The sequence below is a fragment of the Molossus molossus genome, unplaced genomic scaffold (genome assembly GCF_014108415.1).
Source record: "Molossus molossus isolate mMolMol1 unplaced genomic scaffold, mMolMol1.p scaffold_m16_p_9, whole genome shotgun sequence".
NCBI lineage: Eukaryota > Metazoa > Chordata > Mammalia > Chiroptera > Molossidae > Molossus > Molossus molossus.
The window spans coordinates 49567755-49587282 of NW_023425403.1; the positions used below are offsets into that span (position 1 = coordinate 49567755).

Here is a 19528-nt window from a genome sequence, read left to right on the forward strand (position 1 = left end):
AAAAAAATTTATTCTTATTTATTGAAAGTATTACAGATATCCTCCTTTTTTACCCCCATGACCCCCTTCTCCCCACTCCCGTCCTCCTTCTGCCTTTACCATACTATTGTCTGTGTCCATTGGTTATGCATATGTGCATGTAAATTCTTTGGTTAATCTCTTTTTGCCCCTCCTCCCCCCTTCCCTCTGAGGTTTGTCTGTTTGACAACCAATTTGTACTTCTTAATCCCTTCACCTTTTTTGCCCATCCCCCCAACTCCCCTCCCATCTGGCAACCAATAAAAAGTTCTTTGTATCTATGAGTCTGTTTCTGTTATGCTTGCTCATTTGTTTTGTAGGTTCAGTTGTTGATAGATATGTACTTATTGCCATTTCATTGTTCATAGTTTAGATCTTCTCCAAGAAGACCCTTCAACATTTCATATTATAATGGTTTGGTGGTGATGAACTCCTTTAGATTTTTCTTATCTGGGAAGCTTTTTATATGTCTATTGATTCTAAATGGTACCTTTGCAGGATAGAATAATCATGGTTGTAGGTCCTTGCTTTTCATCACTTTGAATATTTCTTGCTACTCCTTTCTGGCCTGCAAAGTTTCTTTTGAGAAATCAGCTGACATTCCTATGGGAGCTCCCTTGTAGGTAACTAACTGCTTTTCTCTTGCTGCTTTTAAGATTCTCTCTTTGTCTTTAACCTTTTTTCATTTTGATTATGATGTGTCTTGGTGTGGGCCTCTTGGAGTTCATTTTGTTTGGGACTCTCTGTGCTTCCTGGACTTGAATGTCTGTTTCCTTCACCAAGTTAAGGAAGTTTTCTGTCATTATTGCTTCAAATAGGTTTTCAGTTTCATGTTCTTACTTTTCTTTCAGCATCCCCATGATAGGAATGTTGGTAAGCTTGACGTTGTCTCAGAGGCTCCTTACAGTATCCTCATGTTTTTCTTTTATTTATTTATTTATTTTCCTACTTTAATTTTATTATTTTTTAAAATTTATTTTTTGCAATTTTTATTAATTTATTTTTGTTATAGATGTTTCTCCTTTTTCTCTCCTAGACACCCTTCTCCTGCTCTGCCACCCCCCCCCAACTTCCCTAGCATTGTTGTCTATGTTCATTGGTTATGCATATGTACATAAAAGTTCTTTGGTTTATCTCATCCCCCCTCCCCCCGTTTTGTCTGAACTGTACTCCTTTCTATGTCTCTGGGTCTACTTTGTTCATCAGCTTATTTTGTTCATTATATTCCACAAATAAGTGAGATCATGTGGTATTTGTCTTTCTCTGAGTGGCTTATTTCACTTAGCATAATACTCTCCAGGTCCCTCCATGTTGTCTCAGAGGATAAGAGATCTCCCTTTCTTATAGCTGCATAGTGTTCCATTGTGTATATATACCATAGCTTTTTTATCCACTTAACTGTTGATGGATACTTGGGCTGTTTCCAGATCTTAGCAATTGTAAATAGTGCTGCTATGAACATAGGGGTACATATATTCTTTCTGATTGAAGTTTCAGGCTTCTTAGGATATATTCTTAGAAGTGGGATCACTGGGTCAAATGGCAGTTTGATTTTTAATTTTTTGAGGAAACACCATACAGTCGGCCCTCATTTATGACGGTTAATGAGTTCCAGACCCTACTGCGATAAATGAATTTCTGCGAAGTAGGAATCTTTCTTTATATACAGTCGCCCCTCGCCACTTCGCGCTTAGACTTGCACTTCACTCTATCATGGTTTTTTCAAATACTATACTATATTTTAGAAAAACTGTGATAGAGTGAAGCTGTGGAAGTCAAAGCGCGAAGTGGCAAGGGACGACTGTATTGTTTTCCATAGTGACTGCACCAGCCTGCATTCCCACCAGCAGTGTACTAGAGTCCCCTTTTCTCCACACCCTCTCCAGCACTTGTTTGATGATTTGTTGATGGCAGCCATTCTGCCAGGTGTGAGGTGATACCTCATAGTTGTTTAATTTGCATCTCTCTGATGATTAGTGACGCTGAGCATTTTTCCATATGTCTCTTGGCTATTTGTATATACTTTTTGGAGAGGTGTCTATTTAGGTCCTCTGCCCATTTTTTAATTGGGTTTTTTGTCTTCATTTTGTTCAGTTGTATGAGTACTCTATATATTTTGGAAATGAATGCCCTGGCCAGTTTGGCTTAGCAGTTGTAGCATTGGCCCGTAGACCAGTGAGTCACAGGTTTGGTTCCAGTCAGTGGCACGTACTTTAGTTGCGTTCGTCCCTGGCCCTGGTCAGGTTGTACAGGAGGCAACCAGTCATTGTGGCTCTATCAACATGGATGTTTCCTCTGTCTCTATCTCTCTCCCTTCTTTCCACTCTATCTCATAATAAGTAGAAAAATATTCTTGGGTGATGAATCAAAAAAAGAAAGAGAGAGAGAGAGAGAGAGGAAGGAAGGGAGGGAGGGAGGGAGGGAGGGAGGGAGGGAGGAAGAAATTAACCCTTGTCTGATGTATCATTGGTAGTTATGCTCTCCCATATGGTGGGCTCCCTTTCCATTTTGATACTTGTTTCTTTTGCTGTGCAGAAGCTTTTTAGTTTGATGTAGTCCTATGTATTAATTTTTTCCTTTGTTTCTCTTGCCTTAGGCGTTGTATCATTGAAAATTCTGCTGCATGTGATGTCTGAAATTTTGTTGCCTACATTTTCTTCTAGGATTTTTATGGATTCACTAGTCACATTTAAGTCTTTTATCCATTTTGAGTTTAATCTTGTGTTTGGTGTAAGTTGGTGGTCTAGTTTCATTTTTTTGCATATAGCTGTCCAGTTTTCCTAACACTATTGATTAAAGAGGCTGTCATTACACCATTGTATTCTCTTGCCACCTTTGTCAAATATTAATTAAGCATAATGTCTTGGATCAATTTCCAGGTTTTCTTTCTTTCCTTTTTTTTTTTAACTGAACACGTCTAAAGTGATTTAGTTGAAAAGTTTGATATGTGCATCCAAAGAGTAAATACATGAATTTGAAGACACTGACAATACCATAGGTTTTCCACATTGCACTTCTTCAAGAACTAGAACAAGATGAGAGTTCTAGGAAAATGCACTAGTACAGTTGACCTAGTATCAATTTCAATTAGGTTTCACACCAATTATGCAAGGTATGTGGGGCATAGTTGACATTTGAGAGTTATACAGTGTTGTAAGTAACTGCAGCTGTCTGCCTTCTTTCCAATATTACTAGAAAAGTCAATTGGTACGAGATAATGAGTTAACCTTGAAACATAATTCATTTTATCTTTAGAAATGAATTGTCTGCCTGGATGAGTGTATAAATCATCTTGATAACAAATAAATGCTGGGCTGCATAAATCAAACTCCAGGTTAGAGCAATGTTTAGGTCATGGAAATTGTTCCCTATTCAGTTCTACATACATTCTCTAAAGGTGTTACCAAATGCATCAGTGTCAGGCTATCGATCAATCAGCCTAACGTTTGTGTTTTCCCTTAACCATACATTTCACTAGAGTCTGTTTCTAGGAGCATGTATCTAAACCAAACCTATTCAAAATGAACTAAGAGTGTGAGAACTTTTCACTTCATTTGTGCAAAGCTCACTGCCATGAAAATTTGGGGTGTAAGTTTCTTTCTCACATTGCATACACAGAGATACAAAACTTGCTGGTGCCTTATTAGATATACTAAAGTTTGCGACATACTCTGTGAGAGCCCAGAATTTCCAGGTTTTCTGTTCTGTTCCATTGATCTATATGCCTGTTCTTGTGCCAGTACCAGGCTGTTTTAATTACAATGGCTTTGTAGTATAACCTGATATCCGGTATTGTGATCCCTTCTACTTTATTCTTTTTTTTTCAGGATTGCTGTGGCTATTCAGAGTTGTTTTTGATTCCATATAAACTTTTGAAGTATTCTAGTTCTGTGAAATATGTCATTGTATTTTAATGGGGATTGCATTGAATCTGTAGAATGCTTTGAGTAGTATGGACATTTTAATGATGCTAATTCTTCCAATCCATGGACAAGGTATATGCTTCAACTTTTTTATATCTTCCTCTATTTCTTTTTTCAATGTCCTGTACTTTTCTGCAAATAGGTCCTTTACTTCTTTGGTTAAATTTATTTCTAGGTATCTTAATTTTTTTGCCATAATGGTAAATGGGATTTTTTTTTTAGTTTCTCTTTCTGTGAGTTCATTCTTGGTGTATAAGAATGCCATCGATTTCTTGATGTTAATTTTGTATCCTGCTACTTTGCCAAATTCGTTTATTAAATCTAGTAGATTTTGGATAGACTCTTTAGGGTTTTCTATGTACAGTATCATATCATCAGCAAATAATGACAGTTTCACTCTCTCCTTTTCAATTTGGATCCCTTTTATTTTTTCTTCATGTGTAATGCTGTGGCTAAGACTTCTAGTACTATGTTAAATAAGTGGGCATCCCTGTTTTGTTCCTGTTCTTAAGGGAAATGTGTTTAGTTTTTGCCTATTGAGTATGATGTTGGCTGTAGGCTTTTCATATATGGCCTTTATTATGTCAAAATAGGATCTCTCTATTCCCACATTGCTGAGCATTTTTATCAGAAATGGATGCTGGATTTTGTCAAATGCTTTTTCATTGTCCATTGATATGATCATGTGGTTTTTATCTTTCATTTTGTTTATGTGGTGTATCACATTTGTTGATTCGTGAATATAGCCAGCCCTCGTTTATCGCAGTTAATCAGTTCCAGACTCTACTGCAGTAAATGAATTTCTGTGAAGTAGGATTCTTTATTTATATATAGTCGTCCCTCGCCACTTCGCAGCTTTACTCTAAAACTGTGATAGAGTTGAAGTGCGAAGTGGTGAGGGACGACTGTATAAATAAAAAATCCCACTTCACTGAAATTCATTTATCGTGGTAGAGTCTGGAACTGATTAACCACGATAAACGAGGGCCAACTGTAATGCACTAGCCTTGCACTCCTGGGATGAATCCCACTTGGTCATGGTGGATAATTTTTTTAGTGTATTGCTGGATCTGATTTGCTAATATTTTGTTCAGGATTTGGACATCTGTGTAAATTAGGGATATTGGCCTGTAGTTTTCTTTCTTTGTAGTGTCTTTATCTGGTTTTGGAATTAGAATTATGCTGACCTCATAAAACTAGTTTGAAAGTCTTCCTTATTCTTGAATTTTTTTGGAATAGTTTGAGGAGAATGGGTGTTAGTTCTTCTTTGCATGTTTGGTAAAACTCCTCCTTGAAGCCATCCAGGCCTGGGCTTTTGTTTGCTGGGAAATTCTTTATTAAACTGATAAGAACAGATACTACACTTGATCTTAGCCAAAAGGCCGAGAAGCGATGGGAAATTCTTTATTATATATTCATTTTCCTTAGTAGTTATTGGTCTGTTCAAGTTTTCTATCTCTTCCTGGTTCAGTTTTGGGAGACTGGGTGTTTCTAGAAATTTGTCCATTTCACCTAGATTTTCCAATTTGTTGCCATATAATTGTTCATAGTATTTGTTAACTACCCTTTGTATTTCTTTGGTGTTAGTTGTTACTTCTCTTTTGTGTCTGATTTTGTGTATTTGGGTCCTCTCTCTTTGTTTCTTGGTGAGTCTAGCTAGGGGTCCATCAATCTTGTTTATATTTTCGAATAACCAGCTGTTTGTTTCATTGATCTTTTGAATTGTTTTTTTAGTTTTTATGTTGTTTATTTCTGCTCTGATCTTTACTATTCCTTTCTTTTTGTTTGCTTTTTAGTTCTTTAAGTTGTGAGGTTAGATAGTCAATTAGGAATTTTTCTTGTTTCTTGAGGTAGGCCTGTAGTGCTATGAACATCCCTCTCAGGATTGCTTTTGCTGTGTTCCTTGGATTTTGTGTTGTTCTATATTCATTTTCATTGGTCCCCAGGAATTTAAAAATGTTTTTCCTTGATCTCCTTGGTAACCCATTTATTGTTTACAGAACATGCTATTTAGCCCCCATGTGTTTAAATGTTTTTGCTGTAATTGATTTCTTGGTTCATGCCATTGTGATCTGAGAAGATGCTTGATATGACTTCAAACTTCTTGAACTTGTAGAGACTTAGTTTGTGTCCTAACATGTGGTCTGTCTTTGAGAATGTTCCATGTGCACTTGAGAAGAATGTACATTCTCCAAATTTGGGGTGTAATTCTCTAGATATCTATTAAATCCATTTGATCTAGTGTATCATTTAGAGGCTCTGTTTTCTTGTTAATTTTTTGTCTACAGAATCTATTGAGTGATATCAGCAGGGTGTTGAAGTCCCCTGATATGGTTGTATTGCTATTGATTTCTCCTTTGAAGTCCTCCAGAAGTTTTTAAATATATTTTGGTGCACTTATATATTTACCAAGGTTATATCTTTCTGTTGGATAGATCCTTTCAATATTATGTAGTGACCTTCTTTGTCTCTAGTTATGGCCTTCAATTTGAAGTCTGTTTTATTGGATATGAGTATTGCTATCCCAGCTCTTTTTTCCTATCCATTTGCTTGGAAGATTTTTTTCCCTCCTTTCACTATCAACCTGTGTGAGTCTTTTGTTGTGAGGTGGGTCTCTTTTAAACAACATATATGTGAGTCATGCTTTCTTATTCAATCAGCCACTCTGTGTCTCTTTTTTTTCTATCCTCACCAGAGGATATTTTTTCTATTTATCATCAGGTAAAGTGGGAGGGAAGGAGCGAGGGGGAGGGAGAGAGAGAGAGAAACATCATTGCCAGAGAGACATATCAACTGGTTGCCTCCTGAATGACCCGACCAGGGCCTGGGACAAACTGCAACCAAGGTACATGCCCCTGACCAGAATCAAACCCATGACTCTTTGGTCCGTGGGCCAAGGCTCTAAACACTGAGCAAAACCTGCGAGAGCTACTCTTTGTCTTTTTTTTTTTTTTTTTAATCCTCACCTAAGGACATTTTTGCATTTATCTTCAGATGGAGCAGGAGAGGGAGAGAGGGAGGGAGAGAGAGAAACATCGATGTGAGAAAGACACATCTAGTGGTTGCCACCCACCCGACCCCAACCGGAGCGGGGACAAACTGCAACTGAGGTACGTGCCCTTAGCGGGAACCAAACCCGGGACTCTGTGGTCGGGGGGCCGATGCACTAACCATTGAGCAACTGGCCAAATCTACTCTTTGTCTTTTAATCGGAGCGTTCAGTTCATTTACATTTAAGGTTATTCATATGTACTTATTTATTGCCATTTTTGTTTAGTGTGGTTATATGTTTCTTCCTATTTCTTCTACTAATTACAGTAGTCCTTTTAACATTTCTTGCAGTGCTGGTTTGGTGCTAATATATTCCCTTAGCCTTTCTTTTTGGCTGGGAATCTCTTTATTTCGCCTTCTATTTTGAATGATAGTCTTGTTGGATAGAGTAGTCTTGGATTCAGAACCTTGTTTTTCATTACCTGGATTACTTCATGCCGTTCTCTTCTGGCCTGTAGTGTTTCTGTTGAGAATTCAGCTGATAGCCTTATCGGGTTTCCTTTGTAGATAACCTGTTGCTTATATCTTGCTGCCTTTAGGATTCTCTTTGTCTAACTTTTGGCATTTTAATTATTATGTGTCTTGGTGTGGGCCTGTTTGGGTTCTTCTTACTTGGGGCTCTCTGTGCTTCTTAAACTTGAATGCCTTTTTCCTGCACCAAGTTTGGGAAGTTTTCTGTCACTGTTTCTTCAAATATATTCTCTAACCCTTCCTCATTTTCTTTTTCTGGAACTCCTATTATGTGGATGTTGCTACATTTCATGTTGTCCCACAGTTCTCTTAAGCTGTCTTTCTGCTTTTTAATTGTTTTTTTCCTTTTGGTTCTCTTATTGGGTGATTTTTTTCTACCCTGTGTTCTAATTCACTGATCTGGCCCTTGACTTCCTCTACTCTGCTGGTTATTCCTTCCAGTGTGTTCTTTATTTCTTCTATGTCATTCTTGATTTCCAGTTGGTTGGTTTTCAAAGTTTCTGTGTCTTTACTCATGCTGTTGATCTTCCTCATTATCATCACTCTGAACTCTACCTCTGATAACTTGCTTATCTGCATTTCATTTGTATCTTCTCCAGTAGAGTTCTCTTGTTCTTTCATTTGGGATTAGTTTCTTTGTTTCACCGTTTTGGCTATCTCAGTGGGTTTTGGAGCCTGCCAGATTTTCCCTGTGGGTGTTGGTGTTCTGCTGGTTGTGGCTCCCTCCACTGGGTTTGGCTGAGTGTGGAAGGACCCATGGTATACACCACTGTCAAGTCTTTTTTCCCTGGGCAAGCCCAGGAAAGGTTCTATTATCCTCTAGCTTTTTCCTGGAGGCTAGTAGTCTCAGTTACTTGAGGAGCCTTGGGTTGTAACCCTCAACTGAATGAAAAAATCTCTCAGGTGTTCAGGGTAAGAGGTTTTCCAGCGGGTGGGGCAGATGCTTGTTGGCTGTTAATGAGCCTCAGTCTGCATTTCTCTGACTTGGAGCTGTGTTAAATTCCTGAGGGAGAGGCTGTTGCTTCTCCCTGGGGCTCTAGGAAGGGGCTCTTTGAGTAATATGTTTACTGTCCTCTGAGGGAGTGATTCAGCACAAACCTATTGTGTTGGCCTGGGACCCTCCAGGAGGCACATGCCAAGGTCAGCCACCGCCTGTATTCTACTGGGGCCACCAGGCATAAGCTACAAAGTGATCTGCAGATGGCTGCTTCTTGTGCTGATCTTTAAGGCACCCAGTCAAGGCCAAGCTACAAACCAAGGCCAGCTGCTGCTAGTACCAGGCTTGTGGCAGTTTGGCAAGAGGTATGGGGTTCACTGAGGCCAGATGCTGCTTGTTTGAGAGATTTTAGGAAAATCTAGAGTATTAGCCCAGACAGACCTTTCCTTTGGTAAAACCACTGGAAACTGCTTGGGTGGGCCTGAAAGTTGGGTGGGGCAGGGTATCAGGGAATCACCAGGGCAGGGCAAACAGTGTGAGCCAGGTTTCTGGAGTCCCAGTTATGGCATGAGAGAAGGATTCACCAAAGGAACAGAGGGTTCCACCAGCATGTCTGTCCGTCTGTCCGGGACAAAGCAACCTCTCTAGCTCTCACTATGATGCTGAACAACTCAGTTCTTTCCCGTATGTCTCTGGTACCTTTCAAGCTGCTTCCCCACACAGGAGCCCTGAGGGAGCGAGTTCACATAAGTCTGTTCTCGGGCTCTTTAGAAACTGCCTGGGACTCCACTAGTCTCAGCCTCAATTCCCACTGTTTTTTACAGCCTGAAGTTACGGAGATTTCTCTTCCTGGCACTGGAATGCTGAACTGGGGTGCCTGTTGCCCCTTGGGGAAGACCTTCACAGTTGAGGTATCCCTCCTGATTTTTATCCGCGACTCCATATTCATTTTCACCTGCAATGTTGCAGATGTTTCTAAAAGTAAATGTTCGTGTACAAAGACATTAATGACTGCATTCAAATTTTGCTGCTAAAATGAGTACAAAATAAGCACATGATGCAAAAAAAAACTTTAGATTGAGGGAAAATATGTTATAGAGTGGTATCTGAAAAGAACTGTCTACATGACATTCCAGTTATTTAGTTATTAATTTTTATTTATAACAATAGAAGAAACTGCTGTTTCTCTTTAGAGGTTCCAAATGCTGCCACTATGTTTTACGCTTTTTTAAATTTTGAAATAATTCAGCTATAGAAAAGTTATAAGAATAGGATAAAGAATTCCCTTATACCTTAAACCCAGATGCCCTAATTACCTAATTATTAACTTTTTTTTTTTTTTTTTTTTTATCCTCACCGGAGGACATTTTTCCATTTTTTGTTCAGGTAGAGTGGGAGGGAGAGAGAGGAACAGAGAGAGAGAGAGAGAGAGAGAAACATCGACGTGAAAGGGACACATCGAGTGGCTGCCACCCGCACAACCGACCAGGGCCGGGGACAAACTGCAACCGAGGTACGTGCCCTTAGCGGGAACTGAACCCGGGTCTCTCAGGACCGCAGGCCGACGCTCTAACCGCTGAGCCAAACCGGCCAGGGCTAATTATTAACTTTTTTTGGTTAGCATTTGCTTTATCATTCTCTCTCGTTCTCTCTCCATATATATAAAATACTTATGTTTGTATTTATATACATATATTTTTTCTGAATCATTTGAGAGTTGTAGATATAATTCTTCTTTACCCATAAATACACCAGTATATATTTTTTATTCATATTTTTCAGTTGTCCAAATAATGTCCTATTTTATAGCAAAAAGGAAAAAATAGGGTCCATCCCAGAATTATGTCTCACATTGTTATGTTCCTTTACTCTTTAATCTGGAACAGTCCTCATTCTGTCTTTGTCTTTTATGATCTTGACATTTTAAAGGGTATAAGCCAGTTATTTTATAGAAGATGAACCTTATTTTAATAATGTGGTAGAATTCGTTTTTTGAAGATGAAACATTAGATGAAAATAATTTGTACTTCCCATGTTTCTTTTGGCATTACCTGTTAAAGCTTTTTATTATGAAAAATTTTAATCACAAAAGCAGAATAATGAGCCCTATTACCAGATTTAATAATTAATATTATTATCATCCTAATAATTAATATTGTTATCATCCTTTCTTCTTCTATTCCCCTAAAAAAGTAAATACTTTCACTTAAAGTATTTTGAAGCATTTTCACCATCATAAGGTTTTATTCCGTATATAATTAAGCTATAAAAAAATGACATTTCTTATATAACCATAAAATTATTTTATTTAACAAAATTATTGAATAATTCCTTACTATTATGTACTACTAAAAAACTATATTCTAATTTCATCTATTACATTTGGTCTTGATCTCTATTATTCTTCATCTTTTTTAAATTAGACATATTTTCCCCTCCTTTTTGGTAGAGTATTTTAATGTTTTATGTGGTATGATGGATATACTTAGATTGGCTTGTTTATTATCTGTTCCAGAGTCCTCCTTGTGTGCTTACACATAAATCAGAAGTTGGAAAACTGAATGTTCTTTTTTTTTTTTTTTTAATTCCCTTGCATGTAGAATTCTGGATATGATTTAACCTCCACCAATCAGAAGTACTTATATGGTGTTTGAGTTCATGTGAGCCAAGGCTGTAGATACAATTTTGCTAGCCTAGTTCCACAGACCCAGCAGGGTTCTGGGGGTTACGTTCCGATACCTTCCTGAAACCTAGACTCTGGTGAAATGATCTAATGACTTCCTAATTTCCTAGGGTCTTGAATGTGACAGAGGAAGCAGTATTCTGGGTAAATCAGTCCTTATGTGTTTCTTTCAGGAGTCTCTTCCTGGAGGCACAACCTGAATCAGCCCTTCTAGCCCTTCCAACAATTTTATAAGCAAGCAATTCTGTGTAAAATCTTTTTTCCCAAAATAACTTGAGGGTTCTATTATCTATAAATGAATCTTAGCTGACATAACTGGTAATCAAAAGACTATAACATTTATATTTAACTTTATATGCACAATATATTTAACAGTATACCTAAATCTGAGATACTTAGATCTGAACTGGGACATGATTTACAGGAAAGGAAGTAGTTATGTTAGGAGATCAGGTTACTCAGGGAGCATTATGCATGTGTGTGTATATGGTTATAAATTTCTGGTACATGTTTTTTGCTGTTGATTTTGTCACCAAAACCATTTCTTACTAGGACTCTTTTGTTTTTTGCATTTATCTTGAGATAGAGCAGGAGGGAGAGGGGGAGGAAGAGAGAAAGAGAGAGAAACATCGACGTGAAAGGGACACATCGAGTGGCTGCCTCTCACACAACCCAACCAGGGCCGGTACAAACTGCAGCCGCGGTACATGCCCTTAGCGGGAACCGAACCTGGGTCTCTCTGGACCACAGGCCGACGCTCTAACTGCTGAGCCAAACCGGCCAGGGCCTTACTAGGACTCTTGAAGGTCTATTGAGAGTACCCTTCCATGTGATCTTAGATTTTAGAATATAAGTGTGGCCACATGTGTCCCTTTCTGTCTACTCATATAGTTTGGGTGGTTGCAGCTAACTGACTAGAAACAGAGACTTGTAGTCATGTGATAATCCACTACCATCTCTCTCTGTCCTTTGTAAATCTGTCCCTGAATTTCTGCTTCCGTCTCTGATGTAACAAGAGTATAGGAATGTGTTGGAGACTACATTCAACAGTTTTTAAAATATATTAGGAATTTTCAAACATCCACAAATGCAGAGAGAATAGTGTAATGACTACCCATGTACCCATCACCTTAGCATTTCGTCAAACACATAAACTTCAAATAATTTGACAACTAGATCCATAAAGGGGCACTTTTTTCTTTCCATTTTACCATCCTAAATTCTACATAACCAAGACCTACAGTATCTCTCAGCCCTGCTCCTGCTCCTGCCCCTGCTTCTGACTGACCAGTCTCTCCCGGGGTCTCTTCAGGGACCTGAGTGTGTGGGTACAAGCACAGTCATAGGCTGTGTCTCAGTTAGAGCCAGTACCAGATTGTTGGGACTAAACACAGGAACTGATTTGATTTCTTATCGCATGTGGGTGTTATGTCTCTGGGTCTGTTTTGATGATGCCTTCCTCTTAACAGCTGTTCTTTAAGCAAAACCAGTAACCCTCAAAGTCATGACCTTTGCTTTGCTCTTGTTCTCTTACTGGGGAAAAATAGCCAATAATATATGAGAGAGCATTTGCGATACTTTCATTACTCTCTCAAATTATAATATATGGTAGACCGATATATGATAATATAATTTGTATTTATTTTTAAACCCCATATATTTTTACTAAGTATACTTTTAAAAAACAGATGTTTTACTTAGGACTTAAGGGGGAAATAATGGAATTACTGCCTTCAAGCAGTAAGAACACATCAAAATGTTACTTTTTTTAGAGCAGGATTTAAAACTTTTGTAGCCTCATTGTAGTTTCATTCTGACACACGTTTTTCTTCTCAAGCCTGCATAGGAAAGTCATTTTTACAAGGTATAGACACTAAAAATAGATGTTCTCACACTCTGAGAAAACTGATAAAAGCCAATCAAGAATTATTTGAGTTGTTGGTTTGGGTCAGTTGTGGTAGGTATCATGTGGAACATAGAGTAATGTGATTCCTGCCTATGAGTGCTTGCAGTTCAATTGAGTAGACAAGACATCAGAAAGCATTATTTAACAATGAGAGGCTACATAGTAAGTGTGCAAATAAAGCAAAAGAAGTCTTTACAGTTTTCAGGAAGATAGACTGTTGAAAATAAAATCATGTATTATATTTTCCCATGTATGTTACTTTTTTATATAGTTTCTTCTCTCTAACAATACAGTGATGCAGAGATTTTTCTAAATTTGACCATCTGGGTATACATTACCGGGGATAATTAAATAAAGGTACTTTAGTCATATGTTGCTTCTTTGTATATGGAAGAAGAAGAAAAGCTAGAGGTACTCCTCAATAAACATTCTCTCTGGAAAAGAAATCTTTACTGATTTAAATGTCATTCGAGTTTCCAATTTAATATATTTTCCATGATTAATATTTTAATACCAAGCATGTATTATCTGCTGCTTTCTAACACATTATGACATGCAATAATAAGACCTCTCATCTATTGTACTTTAATAACACAAATCATATCGTATCGTCAACAAATATTTTTTTGAGCATTATCTATATGCAAGATGCTGTGCTCGGAACTACCCAAAATAAAAAGAATAGTCAAGATCTCTGTCCCAGTGGAGCTTATGTTTTTCAGTTGAGGCCTATAAGAATAATGTATGAAATAATAGACCATAGGCTGTATGATCATTGGCAGAGAGCTCACATATTATACAACACTGTTATTGCATTAATTTTTTTTAAAATCTAGAAAGACTAAAAAACTGGGCAGTAGTGATGTAACTGACTATCCCTCAAACCAGAACCAGGCCACAGGTTTCCAGGCCAGTGTGTCTTTTCCTTTGTTGTACTTCTAAAGTTAAAACTGTATAACAGCCAAATAAGTTGAGGAAAAAAAGATGAGTAGCTTTAACTAGTCAAAGAATAATTAAAGAAAAGAGGTACACTTGTGATGTGAGTGTAAAGAATAAATGAAGGAAGCAGAATAATTCAACCAGTGAGGACCAAATATATGTTATATTCATGGGACAGAGATAAAACCAACTAGGCTAACTTGAATGGTAGTTGTTGGGCAATGGAGGGAAATTGGGTTGCAGGGGCTTGAAAGTGTAGAAGAGGAACTTGGACTTTATGTGGTAGATCATGGGGAACTATTCTCAATCCTTGAGCATGAAATGACACAATGAAAGTGTTATGAAGGAAGATGCGTTTGTTTGCCAGGAGAACTGGATAGTATCAGTATTTTTCTTTTCTTACACTGTGCATACTGGTCTGTTTCATTCTCAGTAGGTTAAATACTTTATTAATCAGAAGGCTAACTTATGTTGTAGCCACAAATTAATCCTGAAATCTCAATGGCTGAATGCATAAATGTAACAATTTTCAACCTTTTTCATCTCGTGGCACACATAAACTAATTACTAAAATTCTCCGGCACACCAAAAAATATATTTTTTGCTGATCTGACCAAACAAAATAATTTTGATTTATTCACACTAAATGGCTATTGTGTTGCCTGTTGTCATTTTTTTATTTGACAATCTAGGGGAAAATAGATTAGTGCCCCTGACTAAAAATTCTTGTGATCTCTTGAAAGAAGAATGGAGTTGGAAGAATCATACTACCTGATATAAAACTATACTACAAGGCCATAGTAATCAAAACAGCATGGTACTGGCATAAAAACAGACATTACAGATCAATGGAACAGAATCCAGAATCCAGAAATAAACCCACACCTTTATAGTCAATTAGTATTTGGAAAGGAAGCACAAACATATATGGGGGTAAAGATAGTCTATTCAGTAAGTGGTGTTGGGAATATTGGACAGATGTGTGCAAAAAAATTGAAACTAGACCACCTTCTTACAATATACACAAGAATAAACTCCAAGTGGATTAAAGACTTAAATGTTAGAATTGAGGGGTAGCAGTACTCATATCTGATAAAATAGATTTCAAAATGAAGGCCATAACTAAAGACAAAGAAGGCCACTACATAACATTAAAAGGATCTATCCAACAGGAAGATATAACCTTGGTAAACATATTGTACCCAATATAGAAGCACCAGAATATATTAAAAATCTTCTGGAGGACTTCAAAAAAGAAATCGACAGCAATACAATCATAGCAGGGCACTTCAACACCCTGCTGACATCACTGGATAGATCCCCTAGACAAAAAATTAGCAAGAAAACAGAGACTCTAAATGAAGCACTAGACCAAATGGATTTAATAGATATCTACAGAGAATTACAAAACTAGAGAATTCACATACTTCTCAAATGCACATGGAACATTCTCAAAGACAGACCACATGTTAGGACACAAACTAAGTCTCTACAAGATCAAGAAGATTGAAATCATATCAAACATCTTCTCAGTTCACAATGGCATGAAACTAGAAATCAATTGCAACAAAAACATGCAAAGACATTTGAACACATGGAGGCTAAATAGCATGTTATTAAACAATGAATGGGTTACTAAGGAGATCAAGGAAGAAATTTAAAACTTCCTGGAAACCAATGAAAATCAACACATAACAACATAAAATCTATGGGATGCAGCAAAAGCAATTCTGAGAGGGAAGTTCATAGCAAGCGCTACAGGCCTACATCAAGAAACAAGAAAAATTTCTAATAGACCATCTAACCTCACAAAGAACTAGAAAGCAAACAAAAAGAAAACCCCAGAGCAAGTAGAAGGAAGGAAATAGTAAAGATCAGAGCAGAAATAAATGACATAGAGACCAAGAAAAAAAAAAAATTCAAAGGATCAATGAAAGAGAGAGCTGGTTTTTTTAAAAGATAAGCAAGATTGATGGACCCTTAGCTAGACTTACCAAGAAACAAACAGAGAGAACTCTAATACACAAAATCAGAAATGAAAGAGGAGAAGTAACAACTGACACCACAGAAATACAAAAAGATCGTTAACAACTACTCTGAACAATTATATGGCAACAAATTCGAAAATCCAAGCGAAATGGACAAATTTCTAGAAACACACAGTCTCCCGAAACTGGACTGGAAAGGGATAGAAAATTTGAACAGACCAATAACAACTAAGGAAATTGAAGAGCTAATCAAGACTCTCCCAGCAAACAAAAGCCCATGCCTGGATGGCTTCAAGGGGGAGTTTTACTGAATATTCAAAGAAGAACTAACACCCATTCTCCTCAAACTATTTCAAAAAATTCAAGAAGAAGGAAGACTTCTAAACTTGTTTTATGAGGCCAGCATATATTCTAATTCCAAAACCAGAAAAAGAGACTACAAAGAAAGAAAACTACAAGCCAATATCCCTGATGAACATAGATGCCAAAATCCTGAACAAAATACTAGCAAATTGGATCTAGCAATACATCAAAAAAATTATTCACCATGACCAAGTGGGATTCATCCCAGGGATACAAGGCTGGTACAATATTCGCAAATCAATAAAGTGATACACCACATAAACAAAATGAAGAATAAAACCACATGATCATATCAATAGATGCTGAAAAAGCATTCGACAAAATCCAACACCCGTTTCTGCTAAAAACACTCAGCAATGTGGGAATAGAGGGATCATATCTCGACATAATAAGGGCCATAGATGAAAGACCTACAGCCAACATCATACTCAATGGGCAAAAACTAAAAGCATTTTTCTTAAGAACAGGAACAAGACAGGGATGCCCACTTTCACCACTCTTATTTAACATAGTACTGGAAGTCTTAGCCACAGCAATCAGACATGAAGAAAAAATAAAAGGGATCCAATATGGAAAGGAGGAAGTGAAACTGTCATTATTTGCAGATGACATGATATTAAACATAGAAAACCCTAAAGACTCCATCAAAAATCTACTAGACTTAATAAATGAATTTGGCAAAGTAGCAGGATACAAAATTAACATCAAAAAATCGACAGCATTCTTATACACCAATGATGAAGTCACAGAAAGAGAAACTAAAAAATCAATCTCAGCCCTGGCCGGTTTGGCTCAGCAGTTAGAGCGTCGGCCTGCGGTCCAGAGAGACCCGGGTTCGGTTCCCGCTAAGGGCACATACCTCGGTTGCAGTTTGTCCCTGCCCTGCGGTCATGCGGGTGGCAGCCACTCGATGTGTCCCTTTCATGTCGATGTTTCTGTTTCTCTCTCTCTCTCTCTCTTTCTCTCCCTCCCACTCCATCTGAACAGAAAATGGAAAAATGTCCTCAGTTGAGGATGGAAAAAAGAAAAAAAAAGAAAAATCAATCTCATTTACCATTGTGGTAAAAAAAATTAAGATACCTCGGAATAAACTTAACCAAAGAAGTAAAGACCTATTTGCAGAAAACTACAGGACATTGAAAAAAGAAATAGAGGAAGATATAAAAAAGTGGAAGCACATACTTGTTCATGGATTGGAAGAATCAACACCATTAAAATGTCTATACTACCCAAAGCAATCTATAGATTCAATGCAATCCCCATCAAAATACCAATGACATATTTCACAGAACTAGAACAAATTCTTCAAAAGTTCATATGGGAGCAAAAAAGACCCTGAATAGCCACAGCAGTCTTGAAAAAGAAGAACAAAGTAGTGGGATCACAATACCAGATATCAGGTTATACTACAAAGCTACTGTAATCAAAACAGCCTGGTACTCACAAGAACAGGCATATAGACCAGTGGAACAGAACAGAGAACCCAGAAATGGACCCAAGACATTATGCTCAATTAATATTTGACAAAGGAGGCAAGAGCATATAATGGAGTAAAGACAGCCTCTGTAATAAATGGTGTTGGGAAAATTGGACAGCTACATGCAAAAAATGAAACTAGACCATCAACTTACACCATACACAAGAATGAATTCAGCCTTGGCCGGTTTGGCTCAGCGGTTAGAGCGTCCACCTGTGGTCCGGAGAGCCCTGGGTTCGGTTCCCGCTAAGGGCATGTACCTCGGTTGCAGTTTGTCCCCGGCCCTGGTTGGTCGTGCGGGTGGCAGCCACTCGATGTGTCCCTTCCACATCGATGTTTCCCTCTCTCTCTCTTCCTCCCACTCTATCTGTACAAAAAAATGGAAAAATGTCCTCGGGTGAGGATAAAAAAAAGAATGAATTCAAAATGGATAAAAGACTTAAATGTGACTAGTGAATCCATAAATATCCTAGAAGAAAATGTAGGCAACAAAATTTCGGACATCATACGCAGCAGAATTTTTACTGATACATCACCTAAAGCAACAGAAACAAACGAGAAAACACATGGGACTACATCAAACTAAAAAGCTTCTGCATAGCAAAAGATACAATCGTCAAAATGGAAAGGCAACCCACTGTATGGGAGAGCATAATTGCCAATAATATATCAGATAAGAGCTTAATTTCCAAAATATATAGAGTACTCATACAACTCAACAAAAGCAAGACAAAGAACCCCATTAAAAAATGAGCAGAGAAGCTAAATAGACACCTCTTCATACAGGACATACAAATGGCCAAGAGACATATGAAGAAATGCTCAACATCACTAATCATCAGAGAGATGCAAATTAAAACAATAATGAGGTATCACCTCACACCTATCAGAATGGCCGCCATCAGCAAATCATCAAACAGCAAGTGTTGGCAAGAGTGTGGAGAAAAGGGGACTCTAGAACACTGCTAATTGGACTGCAGACTGGTGCAGCCACTATGGAAAATACTATGGTGTTACCTCAAAAAATTAAAAATTGCATTGCCATTTGATCCAGTGATCCCACTTCTAGGAATATACCCTAAGAAACCTGAAACACCAATCAGAAAGAATATATGTACCCCCATTTTTATAGCAGCACTATTTACCATAGCCAAGATCTGGAAATAACCCAAATGTCCATCAGTAGATGAATGGATAAAAAAGGTGTGGTACATATACATAATGGAGTACTATGCAGCTATAAGAAAGAAAGATCTCTTATCTTTTGATATGACATGGAGGGACCAGGAGACTATTATCCTAAGTGAAACAAGCCAAGCAGAGAAAGACATATCATATGATCTCACTTATTTGTGGAATATAACAAACATAACATGTTTGTTATATTCCACAAATTGGGTAGACCCAGAGACTTGGGTAGACCCAGAGACTTGGAAGAAGGGTACAGACTGACAACCCTCAGAGGAGTGGATGGTGGGGGGAGGGAAGAGATAAACCACAGAACTTATATGCATGTGCCCATAACCGATGGCCCCGGACAACAAAGCTGGGTATGGGGTGGGGGGAGATGGGGAGAGGGTGTCAATGGGGAAAAAAAGGAGAAACATCTGTAATAAAAATAAATTAATAAACAATTTTTTAAAAAATTTTAGACCTGAACCCCTAAAAATCTTAGAAGAAAACAGTAAAATCTTGGATTTTTCCTGTAGCAATATTTTTTCTCATATATCCCCTCAGGCAAGGGAAACAAAAGAAAAAATAAAGAATTGGGA

The 19528-nt window shown here is 37.7% G+C and overlaps 1 protein-coding gene and 1 pseudogene across 2 annotated transcripts in view; one reads left to right on the forward strand and one right to left on the reverse strand.

The window, feature by feature from the left end:
- The window catches only part of UBAC2 (UBA domain containing 2), a 190279-nt gene that overhangs the window by 73902 nt on the left and 96849 nt on the right, over positions 1-19528 (forward strand). The gene's annotated exons all lie outside the window — the stretch shown is intronic.
- LOC118623133 lies at positions 5190-5335 on the reverse strand (annotated as a pseudogene).